Raw genomic sequence first — 14819 nt, forward strand, 5'->3', positions numbered from 1 at the left:
AGCAGCTGTTGGGCCCAGGTCCCCTGCCAGGCTGACCAAAGATGAAGTCGACACTGTGTGAGTGGTGCTGCCTGTCCAAGGGCAGGGGGCTGGTGCCATGATCCCAGGACCCCGGTTTCTGCCAGGCCTGGAAGATGAGGCTTTGGGGAAGGAAAGGGTCAGCCGGGGTCGTGGGGTATCGAGTAACAGCAGGGAATCCTAAAAGAATAGATGTGAAAGCAACTGTCCTGCCAACCAAAAGGCCTATTTCCTTTGAAAAACTTAGCAACTGGGCCTCCAGCTGCCTGTCCTTCCCTGCACTGAGCCTGGGATGACTGACAGAAGGGCAGGGAGGAGGCTCGCGCCCTCCTAAAAGATCACAAAGTGAAGGGCACAACTTGGGACCTGCACATGGGACTGGGGCATAGCTGGGGTGGAGGGTTAAGCTCTTCTTGGCATGCATGAGGCCCCTGATCCACCCCTAGCACTGCACACACACACACACACACACACACACACACGCACACGCACACACACACACACACACACGCACACACACACACTCACACACATGAAGAATATATTCCAAACTCTAGCAGTTATCACCAATGACAGAATTTAGCACAGTTCAAATTTAAGTACTTTCCATTTATGTCAGTTTATCAATTTTTCCCTAATGAAAATACACTAGCCAAGTAAAAGACAATGTGAGAAACAAGCAGCTAAAATGAAGAAAAGGCAAGAATAAAGAAATAGAATATGCTGACTTGAGCCCTCAAGCCACAGTCACTCGCACTGCCTGCAGCCAGGTACAGGTGAAGGGCAAATATGAGAAGAGCAAATATTAGCTAAAGCCACAGAGCACCCGCGGCTGTCCCACTACACCAGGCATTCAACCTTCCAGAAGAGTGCAGGGCCTTTTCCACTGCGCTGTGCAAAATCAAAAGTGTCTCAGATCACGAACACAACCAGCACACAGGATGCAGGGGACCAGTGTCCGGGAGGACACTCCCTGTCCTGTAGGGAAAGGTACCCAACAGAAGCCCTGCAGGATGGAGAAGAAACAAGTGGCAACTCTCCAGTCGACGGACCTGAGAATCATCCAGTGAGCCTCATCAGTGCACCTCATGGGGATCCTGATTTTTAAAAACTGAAGAATAACAATCTTGTTGTTGTCCTTTGAGACAGGGTCTTTCTAGCCCAGGCTGGCCTCGAACTCACAATCTCCTGCCTTGACCCCCTGAGTGCTAGGATCACAGGTGGGTACCACAATGCCCAACTTAAATACCACAAAAAAAGCAGTGGGGCCGGGCGCCAGTGGCCCACACCTGTAATCCCAGCTACTCAGGAGGCAGAGATCAGGAGGATCACAGTTCAAAGCCAGCCCAGGCCAATAGTTTGTGAGACCCTATCTTGAAAAACCCCATCGCCAAAAAGGGTTGGTGGAGTGGCTCAAGGTGTAGGCCCTGAGTTCAAATCCCATATCACAAAAAAAGTAGATGGAACATTTGAAATTTATTCTTAGCAATTTGGAATATACATCACTAACTACAATGACTGTGCCATAGCACAGATCTCTTGACTTCTCTCCTCACTGAAACATCCCCCAGCCTCTGCTCCTACCTCTGCTTCTGAGGCCATCTAATATTCCACATAGAATTGAGACCATGCAGTATCTGTCAAAATGTCCCCCAGGTTCATTCATGCTATGAATGACAGAATGCCCTGGGGTTTTTGGCATCTTTTCTTTCCTTTTTTTGGGGGGGTGTACAAGGATTTGAACTCAGGGCCTCGTACATTCAAGGTAAGCACTCTACCACTTGGACCAGCCCTTCTTGCTTTAGTTATTATTCAGACAGTATCTCACACTTTTGCCTGAGGCCAGACTCCACCTATACTCCTATCTCTGCCTCCTGCATAGCTGGGACTACAGATTGAGATAGGGTCTTGGTAACTTTTTGCCTAGAATGGCCTCAAACCATGATCTTCCTGTCTGTACCTCTCAAGTAGCTGGAATTACAGGAGTGAGTCACTGCACTCAGCTAAATGTCCTTCTCTTTAACGGCTAAATAGCATTCTATTGTGTATCTACACACTTCCTTTACCCACTCATCTTGATGGGCGCTAGGCTGATTCAAAGCTTGGCTGTTTTGAAGACTGCAGCAATGGACGTGGGAGTGCAGATGTCTGTCTGTTCAACATACTGGTTTCAAATCCTTTGGCTGCTTATCCAGAAGTACCATTGCGGGACCCCGTGGTGGCTCTATTCTCAGGTTTCATTCCATTCCCAGCACACTGTGGGCGGTTTCTCTCTCTCCACACCCTGGCCAACACTTATCTTTCCTCATCTCGTTAACAGCCATTCTGACAGGTGTGAGGTGACACTGCACCGTGGTTACATTTACCTCTCCCTGATGAGTGTTTTGCCATGTCCCTTGGCTGTTTGTATGTCTCCTCTTGAGACCTGTCTGTGCGTGTCTGTGGCCCATTTTTGAATCAGGTGATATATTTCCTTGCTCTTGAGTTTTTCAGTTTTTTATGCATTTTGGACGTTAACCCCTTATCAGGCTTGCAAATATTTGCCCTCAGTTCATAGTTGGTCTCTTCACTCTGTTAATCACCTCCTTCTTCATGCAGCTTTTCATTGGATGTAATCCCATTTGTCAATTTTTGCTTTTGTTTCCTGAGCTTTTTTGGAGTGAAATCCAAGAAATTATTGCCCAAGCCAGCAGAGACTTTCCCTGTTTTCTTCTGGTATTTTTTTATAGATTGAGCTCTTACATTTAGATCTTCAATCCTTTTGGTTTGATTTCTGCATACAGTGTAGGGCAAGGGCCCAGTTCCATTTTTCAGTGTGCGGGTACCTAGTTTTCCCAGCACCATTTATTGAAGAGACTTATCTTTTCCATTGTGTGTTCCTAGCACCTCTGCTGGAAATCTATTGCAAATGTGTGTGGTTCAGGGCGTGGCTTTCATCCTGCTTTATGCATCACAGTGGCCATTCTTCTGCCAGCACCATGCTGCTTTAAATTCCATAAGTTTGTAGTACAGTTTGAAACCAGGTAGCAAATTCCTCCCGCTTTGCTCTTGTTGCTTAAGATTGCTTTGGCTAGTTGAGGTCTCCTGAGGTTTTATATGAATTTTAGGATTATTTTTTCTATTTTTGTTTAAGATGTTGTTGGAATTTGACAGAGATTTCATTGGATCTATCGATTGCTTTGGTAGAGGGACTTTGTTTTGGCAGTACTGGTGTTTGAAGTTGGGACTTCATGCTTGCTAGACAGGTGCTATATCACTTGAGCCACTCCGCCAGCCCGTGGTGGGGACATTTTAACAATACTAACTCCTCTAATCCATGAACACAGGATACCTTTCCATTTGCTTATGTCTTTGATTTCTTTCATCAATAATTTTCAGTGAGCCGGGCGCCAGCAGCTCACACCCACAATCCTAGCTACTCAGGAGGCTGAGATCAGGAGGATCATGGTTCAAAGCTGACTGGGGCAAATGGTTCATGAGACCCTATCTTTAAAAAAAAAAAAATCACAAAAAAAGGGCTTATGGAGTGGTTCTAGGCCCTGACTTCAAACTCCAGTACTGGAAAAAAGATACTAACAACTTCCAGTGACTAGATCTTTCACTCCCCAGTTACATTTATTACTGAGTACTTTGTTGCTGTCGTGAATGGACTTTTAATTTTTTCTGTTTTGGCTGATTCAGATCTTGTTGAACACTACTGAAGACGGTGTGTTGATTCTGCACCATGCAACTTTACAGGATTCACTTATCAATTCTAACAGTTTTTTGGTGGTCATGCATGTGTTTCACAGTCCTTATCTTTTTGTAATACAGGCCCAACTTTTTCAGATGGAGTGATACGCTGCCTGGAGGGGCAAGTGTGTGGGCACAGAGATGACTTAGGCTGGCAGGGACTTGGAGACGTAGACGCAGGGAATGAGTCTACGAAGTGGACATGCTCTTTTCCATCTTTCCATAATGAAATGTGGAAGTGCTCCCCTGAGTGTCTGGCATCTGTTGTCTCATCTGAGTGGCATATGATGGAGAGGTCACTTTCAGCCCCTTCCACCGGTGAGAAATGTGTGGGTCTGAGAGGGAAGGTGGCTCCCCACTGGAGGAAGAGATAGGCAGATGGACAGACACAGCCTCTCCCTGTGGCCTCCAAGACCCTCGTGCTGGGGGCTCAGCAAGCTCCCCGCCACCCAGTCTTTCAGCCCACAAGTCCCAGCCTGGCGGCTTCTCAGAGCCTCTCCTGGCACAGCCTCACCAGGTGCCCCTCCCTGTCTCATTCTCTGACCACAGAGCTCTGGGCGCCTGGAACCTCCACACCCCTTAGACACAGCTGCCCACAAACCCCACCAGTCCATGGGTGCCACAACATGGAGACATGGACCTGCTTTTACCTTTCCCTAAAAGAGACTCCCCAGTGTGTGCAAAGACTTAGCTAGCAACTGTTCAGTGCAGCACTATTAACTGCGGAAATCCTGAATGCAACCTGAACAGCCAACTCTAGAGTTGGCTCCCCTCCTTCCCTCAAGTCCCAGCTCAATCTGTCAGGAGCCTGGACAGATGCAACTCTCCCTAGAGGACAGTCAGGGAAGATGAGACACCCAAGTATTTTTTGTCACTTTTTTTTTTTTAAAGTGATTTAAGGTTCAAGTGATAGGGCAACTGCCTAGCAGGCACAAGGTCTATAAGGGTCTGCACCTATATGCTAATAGGTTACTTCAAAGAGCACAGATGCTAAAGGATTTTTTTCCCACCTTCATGCTACATTTTTTTATTTTGATTTTTTTTTTGGTGGTCCTGGGGTTTGAACTCAGGGCCTCACACTTGCTAGGCAGGCCCTCTACCACTGGGCCACTCCACCAGCCCTCTGGTTTTTATTTAAATAATCAGATGTAGGACAGGAGGTGTGGCTCAAGCGGTAGAGCATCTGCTTTGTAAGCTTGAAGTCCTGAGTTCAAACCCCAGTCCTACCAAAAAAAAAAATAATATCCAAATGTATTTCTGCAATTTTACAATTAATTAAGATTAAAAAGATACACAAAGCCATGTTGCCAGGCACTGGTGGTTCATGTAATTCTAGACACTTGGGAGGGTGAGCTTGGGAGGATCGAAGTTCCAGACCAGCCCGGGCAAAACACTCCACATCAATGGAAAAAAGCTGGGTGCAAAAGTGCACATCTGTCATTCCAGCTGCTGTGGGAAGTGGCTGGCCTGTGTGAACTACAGGGATCTCAGCCCAGGCCAGCCTGGGCAAATACTAAGGCCCTAGCTCCAAAACAACCAGAGCTAAAAGGGCCCTGAGTTCAAATCCCAGTTATACACACACACACACACACACACACACAGAAAGTACTATTATGGTGGTGGCACTGGGGTTTGAACTCAGGGCTTTCTGCTTGCCAGGTAGGCGCTCAAGTCACTCCACCAGCCCAAAGCCATGTGAAAATAAGAAACCAGCTACTCAGGAGGCAGAAATCAGGAGATTCAAGGTTTGAAGCCAGTCCCAGGTGAACAGTTCCTGAGACCCTATCTCAGGAACCCATCACAAAAAAGAGCTAGCAGAGTGGCTCAAGCAGTAAGAGTCCCTGCCTAGCAAAGTATGAGGCCCTGAGTTCAAACCCCAGTGCTGTCAAAAAAAAAGAAAGGAAAAGCCAATATTCTCTTTCTCCCAGGACTGTTGTTATGGTGCAGAACCTTGGCGTAGGTAGCAGAAACTCTGGCCTCCGATCCCAGCATTGCTGGATCTGGCTGTAAGACCTCTGAGCCTCACTTTCCCCATCTGTCCCACACCAAACCACCAAGTTGAGCACCTTCTTCCATCTTCACTGAGCCTGGTCCCTCCTCTGTGAGCTGGGGACTGCAAGGCACACCTACAAGGTCACACAAATAATGCCTACAGGCCACGGCACCCACCTCATCCCCAGCATGCCCATCCCCCACCTCCGCACCCGTTTCTAACGCTCTGCCCCACTGGCCAGCGGGGCCCCAGCCACATCAGGTGTCAAATGGCGAGATGAAAGCACAATACCAGCTACGTGGGCAGAGCAGGCCCTTGGAGGCTGACATTACCTCCAGGACAGCCATCTCCCCAAATACAGCAAAAGCCAGAGGCTTGGGGAAGAGAAATGACAGTGGCTGCGGCCTGCACACACCAAATCAAAATGGAAATCCAAGCCCGGGGCCCTCTGTGAGTTCCTCCTCGTGGTGTGATGGGCAAGCTTGCACCTTTCCCTGGAGCCAAGAATACAGTTCCAGGCTGCAGCAGGGTCAGGGAGAACCAGGAATAGGACAGGACCTGGGCCCTCTGCCCTTCAGTCCCTCAGCCCGTCACCTGACAGGTGCTGAAACAGCGTGAGACAAAGGAGGTGCAGTTCAGGACCTGGATGGAGGAATAGGCGGGGAGAGAGCCCCTGCTGCAGGGCCTGGAACCTGGAATCCCTGTTCCAGCAAGCCCCAGAAGCCTCCAGGACTTGGACCAGTAAGGCTGGCTGGCCAGGTGAGGACTGAGGAAAACTGAAGTCCCCAGCCCTAAGGGAGGAGGGGCTGCCACTATGCTTCAGCCAGTAACTGCCACCCAGCAACATGGCCAAGGGCGCTGGCCCTCTGAACTAGCAAAGGAAAGAAATCTGAGTTTTTATGCAAAATCTTGTGAGTTTCAAATGTTGGCAATCAATTCAAAATAAATTGTATTCACTTCTGCAGTCTCCTGAACTCATTCCTGTGTGGCCCTGAGCAAACCACTTAACCTCTCTGGGCTTCAATGGTATGATCTGTAAAGTGCAGAAACAAGACCTCAAGCTATTGTGACAATGAGACAAGATATACTTTGCTCATGCTGATGATAACAAAAAGCAACAGTAACAGTTCTTACGGAGTTTATTTAACATTGTTTGATGCATACCACAGACTCAGTCTTTGTGAGTCTGCGTGGTCTGGGAGTTGAACTCAGGGCCTCATGGTTACTAGGTAGATGCTCTATCAGTTGAACTATACCTCTAGCCCTTTCTGCTTTAGCTATTTTTGTGACAGGATTGCAAGGTTTTGACTGGGAAGGCCAGGACCTCAATCCTGTTTTACACTTCCTGGGTAGCCGGGATGACAGGTGCCCACCACCACACCTAGCTTTTTATTGGTTGAGATGGGGTCTCATTAATGTTTTGCTTGGGCTGGCCTCGAACCTCCATTCTCCCGATTTCCACCTTCAGAGCAGTTGAGATTACAGGTGCAAGTCACCATACATAGCCAATAGTCAGTTTTTAAAACTTTGTATTTTGTTGGTGGCACATACCTGTAATCCCGGCATTTAAGTACCTCAAACAGGAGGATCACGAGTTTGAGGCTAGCCTAGACTACATAGCAAGACCCCCCCACCACCATCTCAAAAAACCAGAAGCCAAAACAAAGCCCTTTGTATTGCAAAATAATTTCAAAAATCTTTCAGAAAAGTTATAAGAATTCTATATTCTTTATCCAGATTTTCCTACTTGTCCCATTCACCCTCATTTTTTTTCAGTGCTGGGATTTGAACTCAGGGCCTCCACCATGAGCAACTTGATCAGCCTGTTTTTTGTGATGGTTTTTTTTGAGATAGGGTCTTGATAACTATTTCCTGGGGCTGGCTTTGAACCTTGATGCTCCTGATCTCTCTCTCCTTGAGTAGCTAGGATTAAGGCGGGAACCACTGGCGCCCGGCTTCACCCCCAGTTTTTATCTGTCTGTATGTTTCTCTTTAATATTTAAGCAATTGCTTCTCTTCTTGGCGGTGCTGTGGATCAAATCCAGGGCTTGGACCTGCTGCACAAGTGCGCCACACTGAGCCAAACCCCAGCCCTTGGTTTTGCAAGACAGGTCTCACTATGCAGCCCAGGCTGACCTTGAAGTTGTGTTCTTCCTGCCTCAGCCTCCTGAGTGCTGGGATTATAGACATATACCACACACACAGCTCAAGAGAATTCTTAAACTGCCCCTGAATTCTTCAGTGCCTAATTCCCAAAAGCAGGAATTCATATAATCCTGTTAGATCATTTAATGCTGAAATAAAACTTTCTGGTTTTGTTTGGGGGGGGGCTGTTTATTTGTTTTTACAATGCTGAAGATGGAACTCCGGGCCTTGCACATACTAGGCAAGTGCTTTATCACTGAGCTACATCCCAAATCCTTGATACAATATTTTAATCTCCAGTTCACATCCAATTCTATCAACTACCCCAATACTATTTTTATAACCTTTGTCTCTTCTAATCTGGAGCTATTTCTTGGTCTTTGAGACAACTATCTCATGTCCCTATTTTATAGAAAACAAACTGAGGCTCAAAGAGGTTGATACACTTGCCCAATGTCACATGCCCAGGAAATGTTGATCAGGGGCTCAAGCCACAGGCGCTCCCTCTCAAGTCTGTGCTCTTGTCTCTCCAGGCCCAAGAGCTTGGAAATAACAGCCTCTGTTGTTAACGGCTGAAAACAGGGGCTCCCTCTGCACGCAGGTGGACAGACGCAGCCACCTCACTCAGCAGGTGATCATTACGGGAGGAGCGTCCTGTGCACACACTGACTGACTGTCTGGGCCTCCTGCGCGGCTCCCACACCTGGCAATGGCCCTGGTCGGATGCCCACCACCCCTACCATGGAGGCTGGGGCCAGCAGGGCCTGCCTTTTCCTCTTCAAATAGCAGTCCACAAGGCAGGGGAAGGTGAATGCCACAGCGACAGGGCTTGAAGTCCTGCGAGCCCCCACGAGTGGCTTGAGCACTTTCTAACCCAGAGGGTGTGGCTTCCCAGAGGGAAGGGCAACTGGAAGGAAGAGAAGCCAGGGCAATAGGGGGTAGGGATGACTACCGGGTGCAGTTGGGGCAGGGACTCAGTCTGGGAAAAGAAAAAGGAATGTGCAGGCTGAGCCCAGAAGCTTAGCCACCTCAATGGTGGTGGTGGTGGTGGATTTTGGTAGGACTGGGGTTTGAACTCAGGGCTTCGCACTTGCAAAGCAGGCACTCTACCCCTGGAGACACACTCCAGTCCATTTTGGTGATTCTTTTGGAGGTGAGGGCCTTTTCTGTTTTCTCAGGTTAGGCTTGAACCTCTATCCTAAGCTTCTCAAGAAGCCAGGATTACAGGTATGAGCCTGGCTCAGGCCTTTCTGTTAGGATGCAAGGCTAACTTGCCCTGAAATGACTCACAACTCTGGGGGCTCAGCCATGCCATCTAGACCCAGCAAATTCACAAGCTTGCATCAGCTCCAGACCTCACCTACAAACCCAAGTTCAATGTCAGATGCAGTACGACTGCTCTTGAAAATTCACCAGAACAAACACAAAAAGAACGAAGATTTGCTTTTCTTCCTCATTGTGGACATTTTGAAAATATAAAAAGCATAAAAAAATAAGAAAAGGACATCAACAAACTTCCCCATAGGTTCCCTATAAAGACCCCTCCCTGTCCTCCTTGGAGGCACAGTCTACAGATTAGCCAGTCAGCTTGCCAAATGAGGGTTTGGGTTCAAGGTGTAACGACTTGTCTTCCCTATGGCCAGCAGCCTTTGAGGGTGGGTCACACCTCACTTGTCTCTTGACCCCGCAGGCCTGTTTGAGGCTCCCTTGTTGGATCCAGCAAGGGCCCAATAGAAGCCACACACACACACATGCCCAGCTCCAAAGAAGGGGATCCAAGAGGTGGGGGTTCAGAGGCAAAGCCCCAGAGTGCCTCTGGGGACAGGGTAGGATCAGGAAGAAGGGAGGGGGCAGGCGGCAGGTAAGCAATCTTTTCCCTTGGCGAGAAAAACTGAACAGGCGCCATGGAGACTCTTCCTTGGGGTGTGGGAGTCAGGCTTGTGGATCCAACCCAGTTCCCACAGAACCACGTTCAGACAGGACAGGAAGACAGGAGGCCAGACGCTAGCCCCTGCTCCAGGCCTACTTTGCTCTGAGGCCTGTTACACAGCGCAGCTCACGGCAGCCTCCCTCATGTGATCACATAACAAAAGGACATTCAGGGGCTACGCAAGCAATGGAGCCTTGGAAACTGGAGGGTCCCTGGAGGGGCCCAGCAGACCCACCTCTTCAGGCCCTCCTCTGTAAAAGACCTCAGACCACCACTTTCAAAAGGCCAAGGGCATGGAGGGCGACAAGGATCCAGGGTACTCAAGGACTCGGGACGCAAAGAGGCTGCTCAAAGACGCCTGTCCACACATGTGGACTCAAGTGACCCCAGTGGAGCTGCCCTCTGCTCTCCGCAGGTCAGCCTCACGCTTGTGGAGCCTCTCACAGACCTGGGGTCCAACTCCTCCTAGCCAGCCAAGTCCCATCTTCCCTCTCCCGTGAGGTGCCTGTCACATCTTAAAGCAGCCACCAAACCCCAGAGTCTCCCGTCTAGCGGCCCAAAGCCTCTGCCTGCCAAAGTGGCTCTTACCTGGCCTCACATTTCTGCTGGTCATTCATTCATTCACCCCATGTGGAGCATTGTCCCATGGGCCCAGTATACACAAGGTCCTCTGTCCCTTCTGTGAGAGGCTCTACTAACTGACACGTCCAGGCTCTCCTTCCCAGTTTTGGCTCTGACCTCAGCAAGAACTGAGTTCTTGGCCATCAAGGGACTGAGGGCCGCACAAAAGGAGAGAAGACAGCCCCCAGCCACCCTGAGAAGGGCACCAGCCTGCTCCCATCTAGGTCCTCAGCCCCTCTGAGCCTGTCTCCCTGTGAAAGGTATGTGGTTCTGGGGAAGTCCCATGAGGGGCCTGCCCTTGCCTCTCTGGGCAGGTCCTGCTCCTGGGTAGCCTCTACCCCAGTGTGTCATCTCCTTGTCGTCCCCCCCCCACCCCACCACCAGCACCACACTTCAGGAGCCCTCTCTCCTGCTCTCTCTCTTTAAACACAGCATCTTGGCCTGCCAGCCAAGTGACAGCACAGCCTTTCCCTGCCATCAGAAGTCCAGGCCAGCCAAAGGAGGATCTGCAGGCAATCGGCCTGTCACTCTCAGTTTTGTCATCCGGAGAGTGGGGCTTGTCCCCAGGTTCTGAAGCCTGGGAAGCCTCTGGCAGGACTGAGGGACTGGGGGTCCCTGAGCAGCCGCGACCCAACCAAGCCTGGAGGAGGAGGAAGAGGAACGGGAAGGCCGGGACAGCCAGCGGGGTCCCCTCGGTCTTGCCCCGGGTGGGGGAAGAGCTCGCCTCCCCCCACCCCGCGGCTGTGGGGTCCGGGATGCGAGGCGAGGACCCCCGGCGCCCCGCGCCCCCGCCCCGGCCGGCCTCGCGCTCACCTGCCGCGCGGCTCCCGCTCCGCCGCCGCAGTGGCCGCCCAGTGGCCGCCGAGTGGCGCGGGGCGCGGCTGTCCCGGCGGACGAGGGCGGGGGACGGGGTTAGCTCTGTGCAGCGCCGGCCGCTGGCCCTGGGACGCTTTCTAGCAAACTCTTCCAGCTGCTTAAGCTCTGATCTCCCCCACCCTCCTTTCTGGAAGACTCTACAGACTGATGCCCTCCTGCCAAAGAGCAGGCTTCCCCCACCCCAGCCTCTGCCTCACTCGGGCCTGGACCTCCTAGGAGGGTCCGTATTGCCCCGGGTTTGCTGATGCCAGGAGGACAAAGCCTGCCTAAGAAAGTAGGTGCATAACCTTGTGGCAACCCCTATAACCCAGGGTGGGGCCTCAGGGTTGGCAGGGGGAAAAAAATCTGCCCCGTTTCCACGGCACCCAGACTGGGCGAGCAAGAAGACGCTGCACTGAGTCACCCAGGCCTGGAGGGTGGAAGGAAACCAGACACAAGCACAGAGTGATACTGTTGGGGAGGGCCCAGACCTCCCAGAGTCCTGCCTTCCTCACTTGTCCACTGCCCCTTGCACCTGCCAGTGACTTCTCACTTGGCTGGGAGGTCCTTAGGGAATCTGCCATGTCCACTTTGCAGGGCAGTGGAAGCCCTGGCCCAACTGCTCAGCAAGAGTCCCCAAATCTAGGATAACAAGCACCCTAGTGACCGTAAGACAAGGAGAGAGTAGAAACTCAGGTCTGTTGGAACTCTGGTAGAATCTTGGGACCAGGCACAGCCCCTCCCTCGCCCCTCCCCCCACAGCCCCTTACCCTAGAGGGAAGAGACCCTGGTGGTGTATCATGACCCTGCTGCCCACAGTTGGCAGGGCTGAAGAACCAGCTGAAAGATGAAAATCTGCTTTCCACCCCAAATAAGTAGGGGAAGGAAGGTTCCACTTGAGGCTTGTGACCCTGTCTTCAGCCCTTTGAGCATCAAGCAAGGTGACACTCTGATCCCTGGGCTGTAGCTGCTCCATTACCTATTGGGACCCTCACCATCACCAAAGCATCCCAAGGACTCTCCTGAGCCCCTGAGGCCTCCATGCTCAAGAGACAGGAATCTGAGCAGTGGTCAGGGCATGCTCTTTCTATATACTTCTCTCCTGGCAACCCAGTTTTATGGTAGTAGACACCAGGAAATATGCATTGAACCCATGGTCTACTCTTATTGCCTTCTCAAACCCACCAGAATGAGAGTAAGAGGATTTTTTGAGGCCCAAAGAATGAGAGAGGGATTAACACCCATTGGGAGGTGGAAGGCAGGTGGTCCCAAGGTACTGAAGGAGCCACTAGGAAACAGAAGAACCAATCTCATTTGTACCCAGACCTTGGGAATGCCAGGTACCTCAGACAGTGGGGATGAGTAGAGCTAAGATAAACATGGTCGGTTGGAAGTTTAGGAAGCAATTAGGGGGACCATCCTTCCCACACCCCCACGCAAGGCGATTTCTCCTCCCCTTTAGGAGCCTGGGGGTTTCTCTATGGGAAAAGGTAACATGGCATCTCTAAATTGAGAAACACCAGGCCTAGCTTCAGGCAAGGCTACCCAACTGAGGGTTGGTGGAATTCTCTGGGGGAACACAGCTGGCTCATCCCTGACTAGGCAAACTGACTCATAGAACATCCTGTGCTCTGAAATAGGTGCCACCAGAAATCTGAAGAAACTCTCACCCAAGAGTACAAGACAGGTGTGGTGGTACACATCTGTAATCCCAGCACTCAGGAGGCTGAGGCACGAGGACCTCAAGTTGGAGGCCAGCCAGGCTACAAAGAAAGACCCTGTCTCACACAAACAAACATAAAAACAAGTGTAAAATAAGGAAAGAGAGAAAAGCTAACAAAGACTATCAGGCAGAGAAAAACTCAGTAACAAAATGGTATTAATACTCTCAGAGACTGCATAAAACAAAAAAACAAATCAGTTGGGTGTGTTGATGGATGCCTGTCATCCCAGATACTCAGGAGGCAGAAGTAGGAGGATCAGAGTTGGAGATCAGCCCAGGAAAAGGTAATAGTGAGACTGTCTCAAAAAAAAAAGGGGGGAGCGGGGCTCAAGTGGTAGAGTGCTTGCCTGACATGTGCAAGGTCCTGGATTCAATCTCCACCACCATAAAAAACAAACAAACAAAAATCAAAGTTGAGCAAAAAGTCAGAGATGGACAGGAGTAGGAAAAAAAGGTAAGATGATTGGAGGCTCTGTCCAGGACAGCCAGTATCTGAACAACTGTAAGTGCTGAGAAAACAGCAGGGCAGGAAGTAAAGGCTTTAAGACTTCCCAGTTACCGAGGACGTGCCACCAGTTCAAATGTGTCCATAACGTCAAGTGCCCAGTAAGACCCACTTAATTTCCGTAATAGTGGCATTTCACAACACTGGGAACAAAGAGATTGCACAAAGTTGGTGGGATTGGGGGTTGAACTCAGAGTCTTGTGCTTTTATTTTCTGATAGGGTCTCACATTTCTCCCCTGGCCCACTTGGACCAAAATCCTTTGTCCCTGTGACTGGGATGACAGGCAAGTACCACCATGCCCAGATTTTATTGTTTGACACTGGGTCTCTGGAACTTTTTGCCCAAGACTGGTCTTGAACCACGATTCCTCCTGATCACTGCCTCCCGAATAGCTAGGATTACAAGGATTGAGGCACTGAGTCCAGCAAGATTGTACCAAGGTTTAAGAGGAAGGGAAAAGGTCACAATCAGCATTAGATTTCACCCAACGACACAGATGAGGAAACGCTTTCAAATTCCAAAGGAAAAATGTCTTCCAGAATTCTATATCCAGTCAAACTATCAATTGAACACAACAAATGAAGAACATGTATTCAGCTGTTTATAGCCTGTGCAGTCTCTTCCAGGAGGCTACTGGAGACGGGCACCCATGAAAAGCTTATCAAGAGGGAAACCTGGGAGACAGAGAAGAAGGTCTGAACCATGGAGGGGAAGGGACTCCCCCAGGCAGGCACAGGTGGGAGATGGAGACCAGGGCAAGCACAGCTGGTCAGCTCCAGGATAAAGCGCCTGGTACAGCTGTGCATTTGCAGGGAGGGGTTTAAAACACTGGCAGAGTTTAGGATCAGATAGTAATCTACATGGAAAAGAAAAACTCCAGGAAAAACAAATCAGGGCTAGGGGCATGGCATAGTGTGTGCTTGCACATGCAAGGCCCTGGTTTCTGTCCCCAGCACTGCATCCTGCCCCCAAAAGCATTTTATTACATAGCTCAGTTAAGGACAGGATAAACATGGTCACGATTGAGTAAACACTGCATACCGTACAAACCAAAATGCAATGTAGCTCTATTAGGAGGCTGGAGGTGGTAAGTCAACATACAATATCAAGAACTCAAATCAAGAAAGAGGCGTTATTTAGACACACTGAGGTAGCATTCTCTCCCCACAAAAAAAAAAAAAAAAAAAAAGGCCACCAAAGTTAAAAGTGGCTGCCCCAGAAGGGGAAGGTAGAGGGGATGGGAAAGTTTTAGAACTCTTTGGCTTTTTTATTTTTTTGGTGAAACTGGGGTTTGA

General features: G+C 50.0%; 1 protein-coding gene across 3 annotated transcripts in view; it reads right to left on the reverse strand.

Moving 5' to 3' along the window:
* Positions 1-11314, reverse strand: part of Adcy7 (adenylate cyclase 7) — a 57036-nt gene extending 45722 nt beyond the window's left edge. For all 3 annotated transcript variants that reach the window (XR_012441986.1, XM_074056027.1, XM_074056026.1), the window contains exon 1: positions 11253-11314. The gene's annotated coding sequence lies outside the window, so the exon portion shown is untranslated. The remainder of the gene's footprint in view (positions 1-11252) is intronic.
* Positions 11315-14819: the final 3505 nt, after the last annotated feature.

The sequence above is a fragment of the Castor canadensis genome, chromosome 15, assembly GCF_047511655.1.
Source record: "Castor canadensis chromosome 15, mCasCan1.hap1v2, whole genome shotgun sequence".
NCBI lineage: Eukaryota > Metazoa > Chordata > Mammalia > Rodentia > Castoridae > Castor > Castor canadensis.